Source organism: Pinus tabuliformis, chromosome 7, assembly GCF_031772625.1.
Source record: "Pinus tabuliformis cultivar Carrire ecotype Pingquan chromosome 7, CPIR1, whole genome shotgun sequence".
NCBI lineage: Eukaryota > Viridiplantae > Streptophyta > Pinopsida > Pinales > Pinaceae > Pinus > Pinus tabuliformis.
This window is the reverse complement of record NC_142293.1, coordinates 2,017,678,936-2,017,706,241: the sequence shown is the minus strand read 5'-3', so window position 1 is coordinate 2,017,706,241 and position 27,306 is coordinate 2,017,678,936.

Sequence of the window (27,306 nt, the reverse complement as noted above, 5' to 3'; positions counted from 1 at the left end):
GATAGAGCCAGACCTTGTTCCAACGCCGGCTGGTCGCCGAAGCGCTCCCTAAAACATTAAGTCAGTTAACGGTGAACCTTATTGAAATGATTGAGAACAATTGCAAAAAAAAAAAAAATTACCTTTGTGATAGAGTGTGACATTGATCCCTTGTTCTTGTGGGACCCCCTACATCGGGGAAACGGGGCGCTCCATCCATTAGAGGATCAGCGAACATGCAGCTGACCTAATACATGGGAGAACCAAGTCTTCAGCACTAGTAGAGCATGTGGTTAAGACCAAGCATCACGTTTGTATTGAAGAGGCTAAGGTTGTTGCCAAAGTTCCCCAGTTCCATCATCGTAAACTCAGGGAAGCTATTGAGATTGAAAGAAGGCCTAACAATCTCAATAGAGATAACGCTAGAAGATCAGTAGATGTTGGGACCCTGCCCTTTCATCTAAGTCTCTTCGCCCCCCCCCCCCCCCCCCCCCCCCCCCCCCTCCCTCTCATCTTTTTTTCGCTTTCGTCGTTCCCCTGGAGCCTTCCTGTCTCCTAAGGTTTATCCTTCTTTCTCTGGACTCTTTCCAGTCCTTCTCCTTTTTATTTTGTGTCACTCCTTTTTCCCTGATTGATATTGGGATTTACAATCATAACAAATATTTATTTACTTATTATTATTTATTTATTTATCTATTTTATATTATTTTTACATATATTTTAATATATATTTTAATTAATTAATTAATTTATCTATTAACGAATATATATTATTATTATTATTATTTATTTATTTGCTTTTTTTTTTGAGTCTCCCCCCTTTTCCCTGGTTGATATTGGTATTTATAGTCATAACAAATATTTATTTACTTTCTTTTATAATTATTATTATTATTATTATTATTATTTTCGTAACTAAGTTATATATATATATATATATATATATATATATATATATATATATATATATATATATATATATTAATTTATTTATTTGTCTATTAACAAATATATATTATTATTATTATTATTATTATCTATTTTATTATTTTTTCGTAACTAATTTTTATATATTGTTATTATTTTTATTTTATAATTTATTTATTTATTAACATTATTATCATTTTTATTTTTATTATTATTTATTTATTTTATTATTTCTTTCATAACTAATTTATATATTATTATTATTATTATTATATATATTTTAATCTATTTATTTATCTATTAACGAATATATATTATTATTATTATTTATTTGCTTACTTTTAATATTTATTTTATTTATCTATCATCTTACATTTACCTTATTTATATATTAGTTAGGTCTCCAATTTAACTAATTCCCATTTAATTAAAATTTTTAATTATTAAATTATACATTTTTAACTAATTAATAATGTAAACCCCTTCTAATATTATTTCATTTATATAATTATATATTTATATATAGGTATGGTCATTAACTATCTTCCTTTAAATAATCAATTTGACTTTTTGACTATCCCTAGGTCAAAGCTAGCCATTGATCTAGATAGTTGTTGGAGGCCCTCCTCAGACTATTTAACATGCAAAGCTGGATCTGTTTCTTCAACTTGTCCTGACGATGAGCCACACTTGCTGGTTCGAAACGCGTCGACAAAGATCTTTCTATATGTGATTTACGCCGAAGCTCTTCTTACAACTGTTATGGATCACAGAAGTCTCAATTCAACAAATGAAGTTTCTTATGAAATTATTTTTTAAGAAGTGTGAGTGTGAACTTTTTAATTGAAGTTTTATAAAAGTGTTTTTATGTTTTTATATAAAAAAAGGTTGTATAAAAATAAATAAATTAGGGTTTTATTGAAAAGTTTTATATCACTTATAAAAGGAGAGTTTTTGGGATTTTAAAGAGAAATTTTTGGAGAAAGATTTCTTTCTCAACTTTCTAGCCCCAATTCTCACCGTTTACAGGGAAAGATTATGATGTGTGGGCCATTAAGATGGCGACCACATTGTAGGCTCATGATGGTTGGGATTATGTCAATTTTGGGTTTTTTAGGACCTAAGAACAAAGAAGAACAACAAGCTCTCAGTAATACAGAGAGGGAACAATGGAAGAAAGACAAGAAGAAGAATGCACATGCGTTGCGACTAATTCAAGAGGGAGTGGACCTAGCAATGTTCTAGAAGATTATGATCACATCTTCAACAAAAGTTGCATGGGATACTTTGGCGACAAACTATAAAAGTATGGCCAAAGTAAATATTGTTAAGTTGCAAAATACTAGGAGAGATTTTGAAAGTCTGCAGATGAAGGAAACATAGGACATCGATTATTTCATGAATCGGGTCATAACTGTCGTAAATTCGTTAAAGATTTATGGTGAAGAAAGTATAGATCAAATAGTGGTTGAGAAGGTCCTTAGATCTTTGTCTACCAAATTTGATGTGGTAGCAGCCATAGAAGAAGCCAAAGAATTGGCATCATCAATAGTTGATGAGTTGATGGGATCACTTCTATTGCATGAGGTGAGGATGGACAGAAATAAGGATTCCACTTTAGAGATCGCTTTCAAGAGTCATGTTTCTATTTCAAGAGACAAAAGTCAAGGAAAAAGTAGATTGAGAGGTAGAGGATGAAGTGGAAGATATGGTGGCTAGAAAGATGGCCAAGAAGAGCATGAACATGCAATTTGAAGCAACTACAGAAGCTTCAACAATAATCAAATAGTTGACAAATCAAAGGTGAGATGTTATTATTGTAATAAATTTGGTCACTACGCTCATGATTGTTGGAAGAAGAAAACTGATCAAGGGAACCAGAGAGCTAATGTCACTACAGAGAGTACTAACTCCATGTTCCTAGCTTGCCATACCATGCATAAACCTACTACTATTGTGTGGCTGTTAGACAATGGTTGCAGTAACCACATGACATGAAACAAGGATTTGGTTGCAAATTTCGATCAATCTGTGAAAACAAAGGTAAAGTTGGGGACTGACGAGATTGTGGAAGTAGATGGCAAAGGAGTGGTCGACATTCTAACTAAGCAGGGGGAGCCAAAGACAATCTCAGAGGTATGTTATGTTCCTAGTTTCACACATAATTTGTTAAGTGTTGGTCAATTGACATAGAAAGGATACAGAGTTATATTTCAAGGTCAAGAATGTGTTATATATGACAAGCCCACAAGAAAGCAGCTGATAGCAAAGGTGTAGATGACGAGGAACAAAATTTTTCCTCTAATTTTGAATTATAGTGGCTAGATGAGTTATTTTACAGTTGCATGTTCTAATGATTATTGCTTATGGCACTTTCGATTTGGACACCTGCATTTTTTTGGTTTAAAATTATTGCTGCAGAAATAGATGGTCAAAGGATTACCTCCCATCAAAGAACCCGGTAGTACTTATGAGTGTTGCATCTTAGGAAAGCAACACCGTGAAAGTTTTCCAAAGGGAGTTGCATACAGATCAAAGCAACCTCTTGAGCTAGTGCATACAGACTTGTGTGGACCTATGAGGACACAGTCGATGGGTGGAAGTTTTTACTTCCTCACTTTCATTGATGACTACAACAAACAGAATTAGGTTTACTTCTTGATGCAGAAGTCTAAAACTTCTGCAAAGTTCAAAGCATTCAAAGCCTTAGTAGAGAATCAAAGTGATCGACAGATCAAGGTATTGGGGTTAGAGCGTGGTGGAGAATATGACTCAAAGCCATTCCATGATTACTACAAACAACATGGGATCAGAAGACAGTTTACAACTAGGTACACACTATAGAAAAATGGTATAGCAGAGAGAAAGAACATGATAATTATGAATATGGTAAGAAGCATGTTGAAAGGAAGAAACATTTCTAATGAGTATTGGGCAGAAGTAGTTGCATGTGTTATTTATGTGATCAACATATCTCCTACAAAGAGTGTGATGAATAGAGTACCAGAACAAGCATGGCCAGGTATATATTGCAGCATATCTCATCTCAAAGTATTTGGATGTGTAGCTTATGCACATGTGCCTAAGGAATGGAGAGGCAAATTGGATGATAAAAGTGAAAAATGCATATTCATTGGTTATAATGAGCAATCAAAAGATTACAAATTGTATAACCTTAACAGAAAGAAGACCATAATTAACAAATATGTTGTGTTCAAGGAATGGGAGTCATGGAATGAAACTGTAGACAAAACAGTTGATGTACAAGTGCCACTGATGGAAGAAGATGATATAGCAAAAAAGGAGCAGCGAGAATCATAGGTGAAGACACCGAATAGAGACACACCAAGAAGGACTCCAAACTTTTAAGAGCAGCATGGATCCTCAAGCATATCAATAGATCAAGATTCTCCTAGCAATTAATCAGGGGATGAGTCAACCAACCTAAGAGAAATATGAGAAGTTTGAAAGATATTTATGATGATTTGAATGTTAGTTCGAATTATGCATTATTCTCATTCCAACCTTTTTCATTTGAAAAAACAATCAAAGATGAAAATTGGGTGCAAGCCATGGATGAAGAAATTAAAGCTATTGAAAAAAATGATACATGAGATTTGGTTTATTTGCCAAAACACAAAAATATCATTGGCGTGAAGTGGGTGTACAAGACAAAGTTGAATGAAAAAGGTGGAATTGACAGATTTAAAGCAAGAGTTGTAGAAAAAAGGTTCTCGCAACCACCGGGAATAGACTTTAAAGAAACGTTTGCTCTAATAGCGACACTGGATACTGTATGAGCAGTTCTAGCCACAACAGCTCATAATAAGTGGACAATATATTAGATGGATGTGAAATCAGCGTTCTTGAGTGGAATTCTAGAAGAATAAATTTATGTGTGGCAACCTCTAGGATATGAAGTTGAGAGTAATGAAGAGAAAGTTTACAGGTTGAAGAAAGTTCTCTATGGACTGAAGCAAGTCCCTAGAGCTTGGTATCATAGAATCGATAGCTACATGATTAAGAATGGATTTTGTAAAAGAAACATTGAGCCTACCTTATACACAAAGGTAAATCAGCATGGATAGATTTTTATTGTTTTCTTATATGTTGATGACATGATTTTTACAGGTGATTTTGACAGATAAATTTAAAGCAACCATGATGAAAGAATTTGAGATGACAGATCTTGGTCTCATTAAATATTTTCTTGGCATAGAAATTGAGCAATCTGAAAAAGGAATTTTTATTTGTCAAAATGAATATTCCAAAGATTTGTTAAAAAGATTTAGGATGGAAAATTGCAAACATGTCCCTACACCAGTTGCAACATGTATAAAGTTAAGCAAGGATGATGATCAATTGTCAATCTAACTTTATTCAAAAGATTGCCTTGTAGCCTCATGTATCTCAGAGCTACAAGACCAAATATTATGCAAGGAGTGAGTTTGATTTCCATATTTATGGAGACTCCAAAAGACATGCATTGAAGTGCAGGAAAAACAATTCTGAGATACATAGCAGGAACTAGAGATTGTGGCATAAAGTATCCAAGCACAAAAAAGAAGGATTTGATTAGATACACAGATAGTGATTTTGCAAGAAGTTTGGATGATAGGAAGAGCACTTATGGTTTTGTGTTCCACCTTGGTTTGTAAATTTGTTAGAAAACCTGCACAAATGAATCTAGCTAGTAAAGGCTAAACACAGCTTTGCAGAGCAAAAAAAAACTAAAGAAAATCGAAAGAAAAAAAAGAATGATTCATTAGAAAATAGGTTACAATGCTCATGATATAGCATTACTAGGTGAAGATCCCAAGGTAATGCACCATAGTGGTGATCAATGAGAGGACTCAACACCTACAACAAGTTCTGGAGAGAACTAGCCAGTTTCAAAGTGAAAGGAGGAGCAAATCAGGGAGTAAATCATGCAGAAGAACTAGCCAGTTGTGGAGTTAAAGAATGAGAAAATCAGGGAGTAAATCATGCAAAAGAACTAGCCAGTTGCAGAGTTAAAGAAGGATCAAATTAGGGAGTAAATCATGCAGAAGGAATGTTGCATGTAGTCCCATGCTCTAAATAACTGTTCGCATGTAGGTGTGTAGTACCTCTAACACCCCCCATGAACACCACTACGGGAAAAAATAGAAAATGGGCCCTAGAAACTAGGGCCAAAGGTCACCCAAAATACAGTGCAACTTGTACTAAGATTGAGGAAAGAGGGGAATCCTCGTGGGAAAAAACCCCCCTCAAAATACAATGTAATCAAAAGAAAAGAGGAAGAAAAGATAGTTGCTAAGCAATTGTGTCCTTCACTCAAAGACGTTCGTGTAGAGAGCGAAACTTTTGCTCAGTGAGTGTCTTGGTGAAGATGTTTGCAGTTTGTTCTGCTAAAGGATAGAACAGCAAATCAATGACCCGATCATGTACTAAGTCTCTGATGTAGTGCTTATGGATTTCTATGTGCTTCGTCTGCTGCAGCTATTATAGATCCCTGCAAAATTTGAGAGTGCTCTGGTTGTCACACCAGATGACAATGGGCTGGTGGAACTGGACGCCCAACTCAGTGAGGAAGTGTTGTAGCCATAGAGCCTGAATGGTGATGTTGACTACTCCTCTATACTCAGCCTCAGCTGAATAGAAAGCAATATCAACCTGCTTCTTGCCCAACCAACAGATAGGTCCAGACCCTAGATTAAGTGAATATCCAGAGGTGGACTTGTGATTAATGTTGTCGCCTGCTCAATCAGAATCAATGAAGCCAAGGAGATTCAATGCAGTACCTGCTGCATAGTGAATCTTGAAGGTGATGGTGCCTTTCACATATCGGAGGATGCACTTGGTAGCACTCCAGTGTAGCTCATGTGGCTCCTCCATGTATCTGGAAACTGCCCCTACTGCATATGAGAGATGTGGTCTAGAGTTGGTGAGGTACAATAAGCTCCCAACTAGCTGTCAGTAGAGAGTACTGTCAAGTAATGGCATGTCACCTCCATTCTCAAGGCGATCCCCAGACAGAAAAGGAGTTGGTGCTATCTTGTAGTCAGTCATGTGAAATCTCTCGAGGAGATCCTGTGCATACTTAGCCTAAGAAAGTTTGATGCCTGTGGCATCCTAGCTGATCTTAAGGCCAAGAAAGAAGCATAATGGACCCATGTCCGTCATCAAGAACCTATCATGCAAGGCCCTCTTGACTGCAGCAATGGATGAAGCCGAGCTGCCGGTGATCAGGAGATCATCCACATACAAAACTAAGAGAAGAAGAGAATCATGTGTCCTGAGCATGTAAACATTCGGATCAGACTTAGATCTTTCAAAGTTTTGTGATAAGAGAAAAGAATCCATCTTTGCATACCAAGCTCTCGGGGCTTGGTTAAGTTCGTAGAGAAATTTCTTCAGTCTACAAACCAAATATGAATCCTGAATGAAACCATGTCATTACTCCATGTAGATCTCCTCAGATAGGTCTCCATGAAGAAATTCATTCTTCACATCCATCTGATGTGCTTCCCACCCTTGGCAAGCTGCAATGGCAAGTGCAAGGTGTTTTGAATCCACCTTTTCTACTGTAGCAAAGGTTTTATCATAATCAATGAGATGCACTTGCTGGAAGCCTTTGGCTAGTAGCCTAGCTTTTTGTCTGGTGATTTGCCCATCTGTAGCACTCTTGTTCCTATAGACCCATTTGCATCAGACAAGTTTCATTCCTAAAGGAAGGGGGACCAGATCCCAGGTCTGGTTCTCGAGGAGGGAGTCATACTCCTCCTCCATGGCGGACTCCCAAGATGGATGCCCAACAGCCTCAGCATAAGACTGCGGATCAAAAGACCGAACCAAATGACAATGTCAGGATGGTGTTGGTTCAGTGGCAGTGAGGACAAGAGGAGGCTCAATAAACTCTGAGATAGCCCTTCGCGGATCATAATTATCCCCCATAAGACCATTTTTAGCATTTGGGTGGTCTTGTGCATATATCTCACGTAAGCTCCTTGTTCTTTGATTTATGACAGGGGAAGTTGATTCACTACTGGAAGCCCGATCTGGGCTTGGATGTGGAACATCATATGCATGCACTGGATTTGTATCTGAAGACTCTATCTCCGCGTCTGCATTCTCTACCGTGACATTTGCATGCTCTGTATTTGCATCTGAGTGTACTGAGTCATCATTTTGGACATAAGGTAGACAAAAGGTGTCTGCATGTGGCAATTGAGGTGCATGCGAGAGTCTTTCCTCAAATTTGACACTTCACTCAATGATGAGCTTGTACGTAGAGGAAATTAGGAATCAGTATCCCTTCACACCGTAATGGCATACAACAAAGATGCACTCAATTCTTTATGGATCAAGAGCTTTCCTCTTTTCAGAGGGTATCCTAGCCCATGCTCTGGAGCCGAAAACACGGAAGTGGGTGACCTCTGGTTTAGTGCCGCTCTAAGCCTTAAAGGGGGTTTGAGCCTTGAAAAACCTATGAGGACATCTGTTCTGGATGTAGTTAGCCTAATTAAGTGCTTCAGCCCATATCTTATGAGGCAGTGACTTAGCATGCAACATGCAGGAAGCCATCTCTTTGAGAGATCGATTCTTTCTCTCAGCAACTCCATTTTGCTGCAAAGTGTATGGCACTGTGTACTGCAACTGTATGCCAGACTCAACGCAAAGGTTTTGAAGTGTTGTGTTAACATATTCCCCCCCATTGTCTTTACGAAGGGCTTTGATCTTTGTCTTACTGTGTCTCAACTAGTGCTTTGAAATCTTCAAAGTGAGCAAAAACTTCAAAGTTGTCCCTTAGAAGATACACCCAAGTATACCGTGAGAAATCATCAATAAATGTAAGCACATACCTTACTTTTTTTATGGAAGGATGAGGAAAAGGCCCCATGAGATCACCATGGATTAGATCTAGAGGAGAGGATGCTTTGTGGGTCTTGCCGGTGTCAAACTTTTCTCTAGGATGTTTGCCAAGGACACACCCTTCACAAACTCCTTTGGAGAAACTGATATTTGGAAAGCTTTCCACCATCTCATGCTTGCTTAGCTGCTGCATATACCTGTAATTTAAGTGACCAAACCTCTCATTCCAAAGCCTACTACTATCATCAGCATGTGTAAGCAATAATGAGGATTCAGATTCAATAAATTTAGAAAGTGTATACAGTCTGGCTCCATTGTTTACCTCACCAGTTGCAATTTTGGAGCTGCTATGTAGGTCATATATGTTCACTACATCTGGAGTGAATTCCACTCTCTTTCTGATGCCAGAATGAGTGATTTGATAAACTGAAAGCGGGTTTACTGAAATTTTTGGAACATGAAGCACATCTTCAAAGCTTCCATGTAAAATTTCCACTCTACCTTTTCCAGTGACCTCAATAGGTGAGTCACCTCCCATGAGGATGGGAGGTCCTTTGCATGCATCCAAAGAGGAATAAACTTCCTTTGCAGTAGCCATATGATGTGATTGACCAGAATCTATAATCCATGCATCAGGGGAAGAATTAATTGCAACTAAAGCATGAAAATTTTTACCTTTCCTGTGTGGTGGATCCTCAGTTTTCATCTTGGTGCCCTTAGGGATGTGGTCCCCAAGGTTGTGCTTCTGAAGGATTTCTGCCATTTGGTCAATTTGTTTCTTCGTGTAGGAGGATTCTGGATGGAATCCTCGGTGACAGTAGGTGCATTTGTCTCCTTTCTTCCATTTCTCATTTCTGGAGCCGGAGGAGTCATTGAAGGGCTTGGTGTACTCTTCCTTCTTTGGATGGGAATATGCTTTTCCCTTGTCTTTTGTCGCTGATTTTTCTGATTTGAATCAGAACTGTAATTTTTATTGTGGCTGCCATCATGCATAGCAAGTGCATGTGCTTTTGGAGGTTTGATTTTCCCCATGCCAATGAGTTTATCTTGCTTAGAAGTAAGGGACTCCATGAACTCTTTGAGAGGAGGTATAATGTAGGATTTACCTATTGCGAGCCTTACTAAATAAAATGTAGACACAAAGATGAAGTATTACGATTCGAGCTTTGACATAATAGAGAGAACTTGGTGACTTTCCTCCTTGGATTTGTCAATTCGACCACCCTTGAGTTGCAACAATAGATCATTATATTTGGTGAAGAAGTCTTGAATTCTGTCATAGTTTCGTGGATCCAATGACAACAGCTCCACCTTGAGAAGATGTCCTTTCATCTCATCCTGTTTCACGTAGAGTTCTTCAATATTTTTCTAAATCTCATTGGGAGTATTGCAGGAAGATAGATGAAACTGCAACTCTGGGGAGAGGCACATGCATATGGATCCATGGGCCTCATCCATGTAGTTGAGGTACTTGGATTTCTCTATGGCTGAAGTGGGTTCCACTTCTGTAGCCATGGTAATCTTGTACAACCCTTTTTGATGAACGTACCAAGCCATTTGGTCCTTGCATTCGTGATAGTTGTATGGTGTTAGGATCGATGCTTTGGGAAACTCCATTTTTTTGTCAATCTTCAATCTCGAAGTTGTAATACCTGCAAAACAAAGTACTGGTGCACCTTTTATCAAGCAATCTGTGGGTTCTAATACCATGTAAATGTGTTAGAAAACCTCCATAGATGAATCGAGCTAGTAAAGGTTGAACACATAGCTTTGCATAGAAAAACACTAAAAGAAAATCGAAAGAACAAAATAATGATTCATTAGAAAATAGGTAATGTTACAATTCCCATGATATATCATTACTGGGTGAAGATCCCAAGGTAATACACCATAATGTTGATCAATGAGAGGACTCAACACCTACAACAAGTTCTGGACATAACTAGCCAGTTGCGGAATGAAAGGAGTTGCAAATTAGGGAGTAAATTATGAAGAAGAACTATCAAGTTGCGGAGTTAAAGAAGAAGTAAATCAGGGAGTAAATCATGCAGAAGAACTAAACAGTTGTGGAGTTAAAGAAGGAGAAAATCAACGAGTAAATCATGTAGAAGGAATCTTGCATGTAATCCCATGCTCTAACTAAGTGTCCCCATGTAGGTGTGTAGTACCTCCAACATGGTTCAGGTGTGATTTCATGAGCATCTAAGAAGTAGCCCATTGTGACACTTTTGTCAACAAAAGCATAATATGTAGCAACAACATCAACACCATGTCAAGCAGTGTGGTTAAGAAGAGTGCTTGATGGACTCAAGCAGAAACAACAAGGATCAACAACAATATATTGCGACAACACCTCAACGATTGCATTATCCAAGAATAGTGTGTTTCATCAAGAGCACGCATATTAATACTAGATATCACTTTATTCGAGAACTTCTGAGCAATGGAGAAGTTAACTTGAAGCCTTGTAAATCTAGTGATCAATTGGTTGATATATTTACTAAGTCATTAGCACAAGATGTGTTTGAGTTTCATAAAAAAACTTGGGTGTTGTAAGCCTAACCAGTAGACATGTTTGAGTTCTCATGAGTCATGTTTTAGTTTAGCAGTCATAATTAAGATGGAGTGTTAAAATAAGATAATTTCTCATGCATGAGGAGTTGGCTAAACATAGAGAGTGATTGAGTGATTGAGTGGTTGAGTGTTTCAGTGTTGAGTAAGTCTAGTTAAGTGATATAGAACTTTGAGTGTGTGATTGCATGTAGTTGCATGTCAAGATCTTTTAGACAATTAGCTAGTAGGAAAAGGTTAAATACGTTTCACCGGATTCATTGTAATCATGATGTTTTGTGTGATCAATAGAAGAGAAGCAACTCGTGTTTTGTGTGAATTCATGCTTTGTCTCTTTCGCCTTTCCAACAAATGGCCAATGTTCTAGTACATCATACTAACTAGATAAATATTACTTTCCATCTCTGCGTTAATATTATCTGCATCCTGTCTGGTACTGCTGTTAGAGCTATAAAGGGCATCCTCCTATAGGATAGAGCAAGAAATCGGTTGAGCATCATTCAGATCTTGGATGCGGGAAACACATATGGTTACCACCATATACAGAACATCTAAATATCCTGTAAAATAAACGTACGCATATTGTTCATACACACAATTTTGACGATTGTCTTTCCATTGTATAGGTCTTCATTTGGTAGACCGCTGGAACTCACCCGCTCACCCGCTCTGCCAACACGTATACAACAAGACCGAGCATGTAAACGATGGAATTCTTCTTGCTTCTAACAAAATAATTGATGCAGTGGTCAAGCATTTGACGATAAATCCTTAAACCCATACTCCGAATTTTCTACCCTGTACTGGCAATAAAGACATACCAGATTTAATTTCCTCCACAGTGCGTCCCAATCCTCCAATTTAACGTCATCTGGTTTAGTATTTCTATTTCTACGACCTCGTTTCTTCATCGTCTTTTGAACTAGAAAACATTGATTAGCAGCTGCAACCAATTCCTCCAACAGATTTTTCATACCTGTCTTGTTCAAGATTTGGGTGTAGTCAGGAATGACATGAAACCAACTATTTTTGGTCTTGAGAATAAATTCGCGCATCCTTTGCCTAAGTGTTATAGACAATTTTGTGCCTTACAGCAACAAGCATGAATTGTCAATAATCCAAGGGATCCAAAGTTCCCTAAACATGATGTTCCTACCCCTAGAGGAACAAGGTCAACAAACCAACAGCTCTCAGATCAGTTCTCCACCTGAAAACACTAAAAAACAAGCAATCCTGAAATCAAAGCAGGTGCTCCACTAGGCTTCTGCGCTGAAACACAACTGCTCCATGGTGTAGCTGCGTTGCAAAGCAGGCAGAACAAAGCCCACCTGCGTTGGGCGAGTTTGGACATGTGGCACAGTGAGTCATTGCTTTGGAATCTTCCAAAAATGACACTTGGGTCAGGTATTTCGCCTTGTGATGAGTCAGAGGCTTTGTTTCTCCAAGTGGAAGCAAGTTTCACCAAGTGGACTCAAGAACTGAAGATCAACTGAAGATTAACTGAAGAGAGAGAGGACACAAGGCAGCTACACATCAGTTGCAAGCTGACTCATCCTTTCTCAATTCATCTATATATTGAGCTCTCTCCTATGAGCTCAGGAGGCTGGAATTTTGGGCAAAGTAATGATATGCTGTTGGTTTCATTCTTGAGTTATTGGGTGATTGTTTGAGAGAGGTGAAGAAGAGTAATTCTTTCTGCTGGGAGGTGTTGCTGGGTTGGAGCCTGCAATGGTTGTAATCCTCTCAGAACCTTTATTTCTTCATTAATAAAAGCTATTGAGGTTCTTCTATGTGCTCTTGTTTCAATTATGTATTGTGATGATTGCATGTTTGGTTTACACTAATCCATGAACCAGTTATGATTGCATGCCTCTTGTAGTTTCCTTCTTTGTCATTGTGCAGGATCTCATTGCAGCTGGGCGAGCAGAAGGACAAAGAGCTAGGAGCAAGCGGCCAAAGAGGAGAGTTTGGATTCGACATTAAGCGGAAGGCAACGGTTAGTGCTTTCTCCATCCTCTTTTGCTTTCATAAAGAAGTAAACCTTCAGTAGTTCGTTTTACAGTTGTTGCTAAGGAACTGTCACCCTTAGAGTGGGTTAGGGTCATCCGAGTCGGATACTTTTCCCTACAACAAACTGGCGACTCCGCTGGGGATCGTATCCGTTTGATTGTGTTTGTAGTATTTTGCTATTCATTTTCTGAACAAAAGAGTACCAAATCGAAAAGCTTTTGACTATATCAAAAGCGAAGTAGAGGGCAGCTACTCTTGCTCATTTTCTGAGTAGATTCATGATTTGAAGAGCTGATCTACAAAGATCCTTGTAAGCTCTTAGTGATAGCTTTGCACCTTCTAAATCATCCCTTTGATTGTGCTTGACTGAATGCTTCTGATTTGAGAAAAAACCGTGCATTTTTGAGAAAATTATGACCCGGAAACTGTGAAAATGCAACTCTCGTTTTCCAAAGCAGGTAGTACACAGGCTACCTGCTTTGCAACGCAGGTCCCGAACTAGCTACCTACGCTGAGAGCCAGTTTGACTGTACAGAGCCTGCGTTGACCCAAATTTGCTTAGTGCATTTGGGGTTTCCTCCTTTCTCTTGCCTGTTTTCACTTAGTTTTGCTGCTAGGTGTCAGTCTTGTGCCTGTTTTGAAACCAATATTACTTGCCATCATTCTGCCTCTGTTATATAACGAAATTGTACTTGTTCTTTGTATTTCTTGCTCATTTACAATTTCCCATAACGAAAAGTAAACTAGTCATGCTTTTGGCCTCTTAGATCTGAACCTGTGTTAGGCGTTTTGCTGGTCTAAAGAGTTAGCTTGTTTGCTGTCCATAGCTGGTTAGTCATTTTACTTTCGTTCGTATGGTTTGATTTCATGTATTTCCAGTGATTAAGCAAGTGAATCTTAAGGTGTCTTTTGATTTTGGACAAGCTTGTTTACTTTCGCTTTAAATCGAAATCAAAGTTATATAACCACTTTCTTTTTGTATCCATCCACATTAAGAAAGGAAAAAGAAAATACATGCATTGTGCATTTTTGCATTTGATTGTGTGCTTGACGATTTAGGAAAAAAATGCATTTTAGTGTGTGCTCTATGATCTGTGTGAAAAGATTTGCCTTTCTTTTCCCTCAGTAGTTAAGGTTTTCAAAGTTGAAAGATTGAAAAGTTTGCTTCTCATCTTAGACTGCATTCAGGGATTTTGTTATATACATCTCGTGGTGATCCTTAAAGGCAAACTGATAAGCAAGATCAACATTAAAATAAATCCAATTTACATAACAACGCTTTGTAACATAACGCAAACATATAGAGGTCTAGGTAGAGACGTGTTCCGGCGTCGTTAAACATAGTGACTGTCGATCTCTACGAAGGTGGGTGATTCCTCCTGAGAGTCGGTGGCACTAATACGGACTTGTGCTCCCACGTACCGTCGCGTATATATTGGGAGACCCCTATAGGCAATTATCCTTTATCCATAGGAAGCCGTGTCGACCGCCCTACTGATCGCGATGCAGTGAACACAGCATTCACGAAGATCGACCACCCGTACCGTAAAACGTATTCTGTGGTTTCGCGAAAAGTTTGGCACACCCTCTGCCTAGAACTCCAGAGCAGTTTCTTTTGGCCTTTTTCAAACTCTATAACTGAAAAAGTCCAGCCGAGCATTTGTCACTTTGGGCTCGTTAAAACATCGAAGGCGACTAGAGTCATCTTTAGCTTTTTCTCGACTCTTAAAACATGAAAAAGCAAGTTTGTGTCTAAAAGCGTCGTTAATAAAATTTATTTTAAGCGGAACAAAATCACCTGTTATTCCCACGCTGATCTTTCAGTTGAAAAGTATGGAGCCCACCAACCAAGGAGGAAACCTTGGCGGAAGTCCAAATCCCTTCTCCTCTTGGGGAGATGTTGGTGCGCCTCATATGGCAACATTATCACTTCCAGGATTGACAATTGGCCTACCTGTATGGCTCTTTTCAACTAATGTAGTCCAGATCGCCACTAATCCTGAGCAGTCGAATCAACAGTCAGACCAGTCTAGGGCAACCCACCAGCCTTCCACTTCTTACAATACTTCCTCTGATCCTTCATCTTCGCAAGGTAGAGCTGGCAAAAGTCAGCCTCCCAAGGAGAAGAAAGAAAGGAAGAAGAGAGAAAAGAAGCAGAAGGAGCCTATGGCGAAGGCGACTGGGGGCAAGCAAAAGACAACTGACAAAAACCCACACACTGCACCGACCGGGCCTAAATCGCCATGTGTCATTTGCGAAGGGGCCCACTTCCATCGTGATTGTCCTTGTATTCCCCGGATACTAAGGGACTGGTCCCCAAGATTGCACAATCCGGTAGCATCAACCTCTGGCAGTCATGTTGATTGCAGTCCGTCAACTAGCGAGAGTGAAGGACGAAGAGGGAGACCAAGATCACCCTGTATATTGTGTGAAGGCGAGCATGCCATCCACAGATGTCCATTCTTAGATGAGGCAAAGAGAGTTTTGGAAGATCGTCCGGTTTCGCCGTTACGACTTCCTCCTGGATACCAAAAACTCGTGCCTAATCCCTCGATAGTTGAAAATCCAGCTGACCCGCCCAAGTGGTCAGCTGAAGTGTCGGTCATTGAGAATGAACCTACTGAATCTAGACCAGACGAAAGTCTAAAGGTCGAAACGGCAGTTGACCCGGTTCTTCCTTCAGAGGTTTCATCGTCCAATGACTCCGTCATTGAAGACCCATCTTCAAATGACACCCTCACTGAAGAGGATAAGGATGACACCGTCCATATTTTTTTCATCAACACAGACTCTGATGAGCATCAGGGCAATGCACCCATTCCTTTATCGCAGGAAGGAACATCGTCAGGGTCGTATCCGGCCGTATATTCGGTCCCACCACCAAGCAACCTAGTTGTATCCTTTGATTGGAATCAACTAGGCAGACCCCGGTTACCAGCCAGTATCCCATTCAGAATCATAGTCCAAATCTACAGAATGGTGATGGCTGGAACTATCATTGATGAAGGGGCATCTGTGAGTATCCTTTCCTCTGTTGCTTGGAAAGCACTGGGTTGCCCGGCGCTTTTACCTGAGATGAGAAATCTATCAGGTTTTGATAAAGGAACCAGTCACCCGTTAGGGATTCTCCCCAATGTTCCGGTTACATTGAAAGGGAAAATAGTTCGCATGAACATCATGGTCGTCCAGGGACCCTTGGCATATAACTTACTCCTTGGACGAGACTATATATATTGCATGGAGGCAATAGTGTCCTCACTCTTTAGAGTCATGTGTTTTCCGCACGAAGGAAGAATGGTCCAGCTAGTAGACCAACTTTCATTTCCAGGATCACGCATTGCAAATAGTCAAATACCATCCCTTAACGGTTTATTCGCTCAAGGAATGCCACCGCCCCCGCTTCTACTTCCCGATGAATGCGAGTAATTCGGAAAGAAAGAACTGGGACCCAGGGGGCATGCACCCTGGCCTGCCTCGGGCAGAGAAAACCTTAGGTATAAAGTTAATTTCCGCAGAAGGATGGACTAGTCCGTACCCCGTCCGGTAGAGGAAGAGAGGGTCGTTCTAGGATAAAATTCTTTTGTCAAAGTTATGTGAGCGAAGCAATCGCTCCCTTTGTCTAAAGAAGTGGGCTCTCCTAAGAAGGGGGTCTATTTGTGGCAGCAAGAAGCCACCATCTTTGAATGTCAAGCCTCACCCATTAAAACAAGTTGTTTTGAAGGATAAGTAGGGGTAGTCTTCAAAGAAAGAGATGAAATTGTTGCAACAAGTAGTCACCATCCTTAGCAACCTAATGATAGACATCGCTGAAAAGAGAGTTTAGTTTGCGGCAGCAAACAAAACCATTTTTCGGATAATAAGTAAGAGATGGCAGAATCTCGAAATTATACTTTATACCTGGGGGCATGCAAACCTTTTGGAGTGCAAGCACGGGACGACTATTTATTTTTTTAAATTTTTAGTCCTCCCTTTAAACCTGTAGGTCTAACCCGTTAAACTCATAGGATTAGCCGTTTCTAGCTTGCATAAAGAAAGGATGAAGGGCAAAAGTTAAAACCTGCCAATTTGGAGTAATTAGTGAGGTATCGCTCCTTAAATAAGATTACCTCACCTAAAGCATTCCTTGTATTAAGACTGGTATAATTCGAGCAGTTTTAGCAATGTTCATGCTCGTTAAAAAATAAAAGCAATCATCGAGCAGTTTTTGTGCAGAAGTTCATGCTCGTTAAAAAATAAACGTAAATTGTGAGCAATCTTTCCCTAGCAGTTCAAGCTCACCCACAAAAAATGAACCGGTAAACAACCTCGAGAAATGTAACCTTTGAAAGCCATATTAAAAGCCGTTGGTCGTGTTTATATGCCATCACCTCCATCTGTTCATTTGGCCAATCGTTCACCTCCATATGTTTGTTTACCCATTTTGAGGAACAGCTGCGAAGAGTGATTTCACTTAGCCATCCTTGTGACACTGCCGTGATTGGAGAATTCCAACCTGTACCTGGAATCTGCTGCTATCCCTGTTCATCACTCGTTCCTCAAAAGACGAGTCTTCTTTGAGCTCTTTTCACTGACTCATAAAATATGAAAAGTTTGCCGAGTTTTGGCCTTCCAGCTCGTTAAAGCGACCGGAAAGCTATCCCTCCTCTAGATTTTAATCTTTTTGGACCTGAGGGATTATTGCACAAAAAGATCGAGCGCTTGTTTTGTTCGGCTCGTTAAAGCAACCGAAAACTCATCCCTTCTGTATTGTTTTATACTTTTTCGGACTTAAGGGATTAGATGACAAAAAAGGAATTTTGGAGTTAACTTTTCGTGCCTTTTCAGACTCTCTAAAAATGAAAAGGACCGAGTTTTCTTTGTCGTTAGACTCGTTAAAATGATTAAATAGCGACAAATTTGTCTTTAGACGAGAACGAGTTTCCCTATCGCTAGGCTCGTTAAAACATAGCGATGGGCTTGCCTGAAGGGCAGGTTATAGAACAAGCATATGTTATCCTCCTCAAGCTTGACAAAAATAAAGAGGTACTGGTCAGCAATGACTGGGGAAAAATTGGGAGAACCTCACAGCATTAATGGTAGCAAGTCGCTCTTGAACATGACACTTTGTCCTCCGTAGCACATCGGGTTGGGTTGTTTCATTCACCGGTCGCAGAATCATGGTCCTCGCCACACCATCCACCATTGGGGTAATGCTACCAATCCATCACATCAGTGTCGTTATATGCTCAAGAGATGTGGTTCTGTAAAGAGTCAACCGTGTTCCACCCACTGCCATACATTATCCTTCATCCACTTCATGACAGCCACCCTGAATCATACATCACAGTTTGTTTTCACCTCATCATAATCACTAGCTCTGTTCCGTGTCACTGATGTGGGAATCATTAAGGCCCTCCTTTGACGGATCGCTCCTTGTCGACATCAGCTCATTATCCAAGGAGTTGATCTAGGAACACCCCCCTCAGTACTTTGAAGCTTGCATGCCTCAATGGCAAGTTTCTCACTTCCGGCGACAGGTATACATCAATGACCTTCGACCAGAAGATTTTGCATGGTGGTCGATGCCAAGTCCTTTATTCCCACCATGTAGATTGTACTGCCGTACCTTGAGGGTCATCATCCTTATCGGTGATTCCTCTCGCGCTTGTTAACGGTTTACATCATTGACCGGTAATCAAGCGATGTCTTTCCATGTTCGACTTCAAGAAATTCTCACATGGATCGACTTGTACATCGAGTGAAGATCGGAAGAGACTGAAGACCCCGGATCTAGTTTCATCCATCCGGGCTGCGATATATATTCAGGACATAAAGACATTTGATATGTACATCATTGCAACAGATGATCATCCTTTTCAAAGGATGATAAATTCGGCAGAGAATTATCAGTCTAGCATCAGACGATCGTCTGTTCTATGTACCAAAATGTATTTATAAAGCTGAGCATGGGAATGCCCGCCTCAGCCAGATCATGAAAAATGTATGAAAAATAATGTATTGTATTGTATCTTATTACAGGACACTTCTCAGCAGATTGAATGAACTTCGGATCCTCTCAATAAAGCATTTCACCCGATAAACGACCTCATACTTTAGGGGGCATCTGTTATAGACAATTTTGTGCCTTACAGCAACAAGCATGAATTGTCAATAATCCAAGGGATCCAAAGTTCCCTAAACATGATGTTCCTACCCCTAGAGGAACAAGGTCAGCAAACCAACAGCTCTCAGATCAGTTCTCCACCTGAAAACACTCAAAAACAAGCAATCCTGAAATCAAAGCAGGTGCTCCACTAGGCTTCTGCGCTGAAACACAACTGCTCCATGGTGTACCTGCGTTGCAAAGCAGGCAGAACAAAGCCCACCTGCGTTGGGCGAGTTTGGACATGTGGCACAGTGAGTCATTGCTTTGGAATCTTCCAAAAATGACACTTGGGTCAGGTATTTCGCCTTGTGATGAGTCAGAGGCTTTGTTTCTCCAAGTGGAAGCAAGGTTCACCAAGTGGACTCAAGAACTGAAGATCAACTGAAGATTAACTGAAGAGAGAGAGGACACAAGGCAGCTACACATCAGTTGCAAGCTGACTCATCCTTTCTCAATTCATCTATATATTGAGCTCTCTCCTATGAGCTCAGGAGGCTGGAATTTTGGGCAAAGTAATGATATGCTATTGGTTTCATTCTTGAGTTATTGGGTGATTGTTTGAGAGAGGTGAAGAAGAGAAATTCTTTCTGCTGGGAGGTGTTGCTGGGTTGGAGCCTGCAATGGTTGTAATCCTCTCAGAACCTTTATTTCTTCATTAATAAAAGCTATTGAGGTTATTCTATGTGCTCTTGTTTCAATTATGTATTGTGATGATTGCATGTTTGGTTTACACTAATCCATGAACCAGTTATGATTGCATGCCTCTTGTAGTTTCCTTCTTTGTCATTGTGCAGGATCTCATTGCAGCTGGGCGAGCAGAAGGACAAAGAGCTAGGAGCAAGCGGCCAAAGAGGAGAGTTTGGATTCGACATTAAGCGCAAGGCAACGATTAGTGCTTTCTCCATCCTCTTTTTCTTTCATAAAGAAGTAAACCTTCAGTAGTTTGTTTTACAGTTGTTGCTAAGGAACTGTCACCCTTAGAGTGGGTTAGGGTCATCCGAGTCGGATACTTTTCCCTACAACACTAAGCTCTGTGTGTGGAAAGGCATCGCGAATATGGAAGCGCTGACGCGTGTATGGGTTGACGGTATCCCGTTTGGTGTCCCATATCACTTTCTGTGATTATAAATAACTTGCGAAGAGCCATGAAGTAGAATTAAATAATAAGCAAAATTTTGGATCAAAATATCAACCAATTCTTCTAAAAAAACCCTATTATCAATATCCATTTCCTCCCCTTGCACTTTGATTTTTTTAATCAGAAAAAGGATATCCTTGAAAGAAACAAAAGTAGTAAGTGTGAATATGCTTGGTAACTATTCACAACCAGAGAGTCCTTGACCCTACAAACAAAATTTAAATAGAATAAAAACATAAAAAGCACGTTGAGCTTAGACGAAAATAAATGCCTGAAAACACATTGAGTAAACAGGAGTTCTGCTTTTCTATCTTTACATAAAATTAAAATCAAATCTAAATATAGACCTTCTAAAATTGCAAAAAAATAAAGGCCTGCATTGTTGGAAATTTCTGGTAATTTCAAAGACAAAAGAACGGAGAAAATGCTTTGTTTCTGCCACAAGATCTTTTACACAGGGAAGCTAACTTATTTTCTAAGAACAAAGATTTTTCACACCCATAAAAACTTCATATTCATTAATAAACTGCCTGTTACATATTTCATCCTCTCTCTCAGAGGGATTCACCAAGAACTTCCACCAAAAAAAATTACTCTGCCTCTTTTACAAATAATTTTACACTGCTGTGTAAAATCCTCATTCACTGCTATGTAAAAAAAACTTTTACATTCACTGCTGTAAAATAAAAATTTCTTACATAGGTTTACTGCCAAAGAAAATTTCCTCCATATGCTTCTGCGTATTACAAAAACCTCCAGCATAAGATTACATACTCTGTCCCTCCAAAAAATTTTACACTACTGTGTAAAATTTCTTTACATTCACCCAAAAAAATTTTCTCACATGCTTTGTTGGTTTTTCACATCGCATTTAACCAAAATTTACATTTGTGCTACTGCGCCACACCATACATTTCATTTCTATGCATTTCAATGCATATGCTCCACAAATTTTTTTATTTGCACTGCTCTGTGTTGGTTTTCTTGCATATTGTTCTTTGCTACCACAAGCCCCCCTTTTTTTCCCATGTTACAATACAAAGAGTCAACACACAAATTTTTTTATCACGCTGCTGCGTATTTCAAAATGTCTTCATTGAAAAACTAATCCCCACTCTGGTTTTGCAACCCTCACTCTGGTTTCACACTGTTGTGCCCTCTTTTCGTTACACATACATTACATATGCGAATGAAGACCAAAAACAAAACATATACCAAAACAAACAAACTTAATGATGCGTTGACTTACCCATACCTATTCTGTGCAAAAGAAAAAAATATTAAAACAGAAACAACTCACCTACAATCTACGAAACAACATAAATCACATTAATTCCTTCACGTGGGTGGTCAGACAAAAGTTTAGGCAGGTTGAAAATGATCCTGGTCCGTTGATTTAATCGGACGAATTTCGCAAGCTTAAGCCACACAACTCAAACGATGTTTAATGGCCGGGGGATTGGTGGTTTTAGGATCGTACACAGGACACGTGTCACTTGGTCGGGGTGTTCGGAGGCCCTCTGACAAATACAGATTTTTGCGAATGGTGGTGCGGGGAAGATACTGGTGGTTTTGATGACGCACAGGTGAAATTACAACTTCAACACTCCCCTTTAATTTCACTGTTGGGTTATCAGTCATACCCAAACTTTTCCTCAAAAATTCAAAGCTTTTCTGGTCCAATGGCTTTGTCAAAATGTCTGCAACATGTTGCTGAGTCCTATAATTTTCTAAGACAATTTCTCCATTGTTCACCAATTCTCTGATGTATTGAAACCTCGTGTCAATGTGTTTTGTTCTCTTATGAAACACTGAATTCTTTGATAATGCAATAGCTGAGCTATTGTCACAAAAAATCACTGTTTCTTTTGCCTACTCTTGGCCTAAGCTCCTCAACATTCTTCTCATCCAAACTGCTTGACATGCTGCTGCTGTAGCTGCCACATATTCTGCCTCTGCTATAGACAACGCCACGATAGGCTGTTTCTTAGAAGCCCATGAAATGGTTCCTGAACCCATGTGAAAAGCATAGCCGGATGTGGTTTTCCGATCATCTTAGAATTCTTTTGGCTGTCTGTTACAATAAAAAAAGGTCTTCCTCTTAAAAGAGGGATTACAAAACTTCTGTTACAAAAGAGTCTTCCTCACATAGAGGGATTCACCAAAGATTATGCTGAAGAACATCTTCCTCTTAATAGAGTGATTCACTGGAGACTGTGCTGAAAAACACCTTCCTCTTTAACAGAGGTATTCACCAAGAGACTGCTTCAAGTGCAGCTCCAAAAAAAAAATGAAATTCACTGTCTCTTTTGAAAAATACTCTGTCTCTGTCTTCAAAACTAACACTTCTGAAGCACTGCTGTGTCTGCACTGCTGTGCATTTTACAAAAACAAAATACTCTGTCTCTTCTGGAACAATTTCTCTGTCCCAACTTACAAATTTACACTGCTGTGTAAAAACAAGATCTTACATTTACTGTTGTAAAGAAAAATTTATTTTACTTGCGCTGCTGCCCATTACATTTTGTTTCTTCATCAAAAAAAAACTTCATGCTGCTGCATTTTTCATATTCACACTGCTGTGTGTTTTTACTATATATTCTCCAACAACAAAAAACAAGACTTACATTACCCTTTTCACTGCTATGTGAAAAATTTCATGATTTCACTGATGCGTGCTTCCGTTTTCTACATTACATGCTCCTCCTTCATTTTACAATGCTGCGTAAATTCTTCATTTCATTTGATTTTTTATTTTACTCACTTTCTGCTGCATTTTGTTTCGCACTGCTGTGCGTTTCTTCCCCTTTTTCTTATCGCGCTGCTGCGCCTTCACTTTCATTACATTACATTGAACAATAAAGAAAACTCACCTCACACTTCTGTGTGTAATGCATTACAATGCAACAACAAAATAAATTTCACGGAGCCCCTATTTTTACCCTCTTCGCACTTCTGTGCATTTCATTCCCCTTTCTTTATTCGTTGCCAAGTTTTCTCCATTTACATTACCATATTACATGCCGTGTAAAAACAAATAAACTTAAGAACTTTACCAATAACTCTACGACCATAATAAATTCATTTACTACTTCGGCATGGTGAGGAATTAATTCAGTGAGGTTTACATACGGTTTTACCAGACATACAGATGTCAAACAAAAATTTCACTCCACGCAATTTCCATGCCCTGCAGATTTTTCTTCTCTGCTTTTATGGTAGTTTTAATTTCATATCTCTCCCCTATAAAAAGATTTTCATCAAAGAATGACTGTTAATCTATTTCAGGAATAATGATCAAGAATTACAGGCTCCCTCTAAGTGTATGCATCATCTTCTTTTGGCAAAGTCTTCTCAAAGGAAACTTAGATCGGCTGGAGAGCTCAAGGGACTTTTGGACTATATTTCCTTCCTTCTCCATACTTGTGTAACTTTATTCTTTTGCATGGGTCTAGCTTGTGTAAGAGCCCATGTTAAGTTACAATCACGTGCCATATGCCCAATGTTATGACACTTGAAACATTCAACATTGTTCATGAATAAGGTTTCATGATTTCTCTCTATAAAATTATTTCTTGGAGGTTGTCGGAGACCATAACATCTATCTCTATGAAATGCTCTACAGTCTTTTGCCATATGACCAAAGTTTGAACAAGAGTAACAATAACAAAAAAATGAACTTTGGTACCTGGTAGATGGTGATTTCCATGATGCACTTCTGAAGCTTTTCTGCCTTGAGATCCTTTGATGATAACCATTGCCTCTTGCCTCTTTGACATCATCAACATTTCTTCTTGGAGCTGGTTTTCTACTTGGAGTAGGATTTCTTCTATTGTAGCCTTTATTTTTCTCCTTACCTTTGGTGGAACTAAGAGCATCACAATTTCTTTCTGACTTCTTCACATCTCCTTTGCTTAAAGCATTTTCATTCTTGCTTGAGGGTTCACCTACATACCTGAGTCCTGATTTATCAGATGGACATCTGTGATAGTTGAGCATGTCATCCAAGGCTTGAGAGATCTTCATGATTTTGTTCATCCCTTCAACCTTTTTCCTAAGGAGGACAATCTCTTCTTCCAATCTTTCACACTCATTATTCTTCTTTGTAAGTTGTTCCTCAGTTTCTTCCTTGCTACGAGTAGCTTGAGCTGCTACTATTTTAAGGGAGATAATATCTGACTTCATTTCTTCATTCTTTGCTTGATTTCTCTCCATTTTCTTCTCAGCTTCTTGTGCCTGTTTCTTGGTTTCTTGTAATTCAGATTTAAGGGAGGAGACCTCTACCTTGTACTCACCAATCTCTTCTACAAGTTTGTTCATTCTCTTGTGCCTTTGTTCAAGTTGACTTGACAAGGTATCTTTCTACTTCTTTGCTTTATTCAATTGATTTTTCATGGATATGACTTCTTCATAATGCTTCCTTTTGCTTTGATCAAGTTCCTTCTTAAGATTGGCAAGATCTTCATCCATTTCTTGTACTTGAAGCTTGATGAGGTCAACCTTCTCATTTTTAGCTTCTATGATGGGTTCAGAATTTCCTTCTTGACTAATGGTCATGGTCAGTGTTCCCTTTCCGTGAAGGTCATGAAGTCTGTCCCATATATCCTTTGCTGATGAATATTTCCCTAGATTCTTCTTTACAGAATCAGACAGTCCATCCAAGATTGTCTTTGTTTCTTTTGCATTGTATTCCTTGGATTCTCTATCCATCCTACTATCATCAATCACTAATTCCCAAATTTCAATCCCTTCATACTGTAATAAAGTCCTCATTTTTATTTCCCATATATCAAAGTTCCCATTAAGCCTTGGAGCCTCAAATAGAATGCTTTCAAATAGATTGTCTTCTATTTTAGTAGAAGAGGGAGACACATCCTTAGTAGAATTAGAGACTTTCTTCTTTGACCTTGCCATTCTTAACTATGCTTCAAATACCTGAGTATGTATTTAAAATGACTGACCGTTTCTTCAACAACAACACAAAAAATTAATCTGAGAAATACTTTGGATTCTTTTGCCTGAGACTTCACTTTTCTGGAGAAGTTGTTGCAGCAAAAAACTCCTTCCTTCAGCTTCTTTGATACCTTCAAAGAGCCTGGATCTGCTCTCATACCATGTTGGAAATTTCTGGTAATTTCAAACACAAAAGAACAGAGAAAATGCTATGTTTCTGCCACAAGATCTTTTACACAGGGAAGCTAACTTATTTTCTAAGAACAGAGATTTTTCACACCCATAAAAACTTCATATTCATTAATAGACTGCCTGTTACATATTTCATCCTCTCTCTCAGAGGGATTCACCAAGAACTTCCACAAAAAAAAATTACTCTGCCTCTTTTACAAATAATTTTACACTGCTGTGTAAAATCCTCATTCACTGCTATGTAAAAAACTTTTACATTCACTGCTGTAAAATAAAAGTCTCTTACATAGGTTTACTGCCAAAGAAAATTTCCTCCATATGCTTCTGCGTATTGCAAAAGCCTCCAGCATAAGATTACATACTCTGTCCCTCCAGAAAATTTTACACTACTGTGTAAAATTTCTTGACATTCACCCAAAAAAAATTTCTCACATGCCTTGCTGGTTTTTCACATTGGATTTAACCAAAGTTTACATTTGTGCTACTGCGCCACACCATACATTTCATTTCTATGAATTTCAATGCATATGCTCCACAATTTTTTTTATTCACACTGTTGTGCGTTGTTTTTCTTGTATATTGTTGTTTGGTGCTGCAAGCCCCCCTTTTTATCCCGTGTTACAATACAAAGAGTCAACATACAAATTTTTTTATCACGCTACTGCATATTTCAAAATGTCTTCATTGAAAGACTAATCCCCACTTTGGTTTTGCAACCCTCGCTCTGGTTTCGCACTGATGTGCCCTCTTTTCGTTACACATACATTACATATGCGAATGAAGACCAAAAAACAAAACATATACCAAAACAAACCAACTTAATGATGCGTTGACTTACCCATACCTATCTTTAATTCATCATACTTCCATGCAAAAGAAAAAAATATTAAAACTGAAACAGCTCAACCACAATCTATGAAACAACATAAATCACATTAATTCCTTCACATGGGTAGTCAGAGAAAAGTTTAGGAAGGTTGAAAATGATCCTGGTCCATTGATTGAATCAGACGAATTTCGCAAGCTTAAGCCACACAACTCAAACGATGTTTAATGGCCGGGGGATTGGTGGTTTTAGGATCGTACACAGGACGCGTGTCACTTGGTTGGGGTGTTTGGAGGCCCTCTGACAAATATAGTTTTTTGCAATGGTTGTGCGGGGAAGATACGGTGGTTTTGATGACGCGCAGGTGAAATTACAACTTCAACGTGCATATCTATTTTGAAGTACGGAAAAAGTTAAAAATCAAAACCGAGAGAGTTGTGCACTTTTATCGCATGGCATGGAAAGGAAAATTAGAAAACACGCTCGATGGGTATGTATTATACTGATTTAGATCATATTTTCAGTTTAAGGATTTGGTCAATTCATCCATGCGCTAATGAGATATTAAATTTCCAAGATATTGAATTTGTTCAAGTTTATTTAGGGGGAGTTTTTTTGTTTTTTTTGAGTTCTTATCGTGTAAGTTTTAATTAGTATATTTAATAAATTTAAATTATAATTTAAATTATTTTTATAATTAAGGTGATAAAT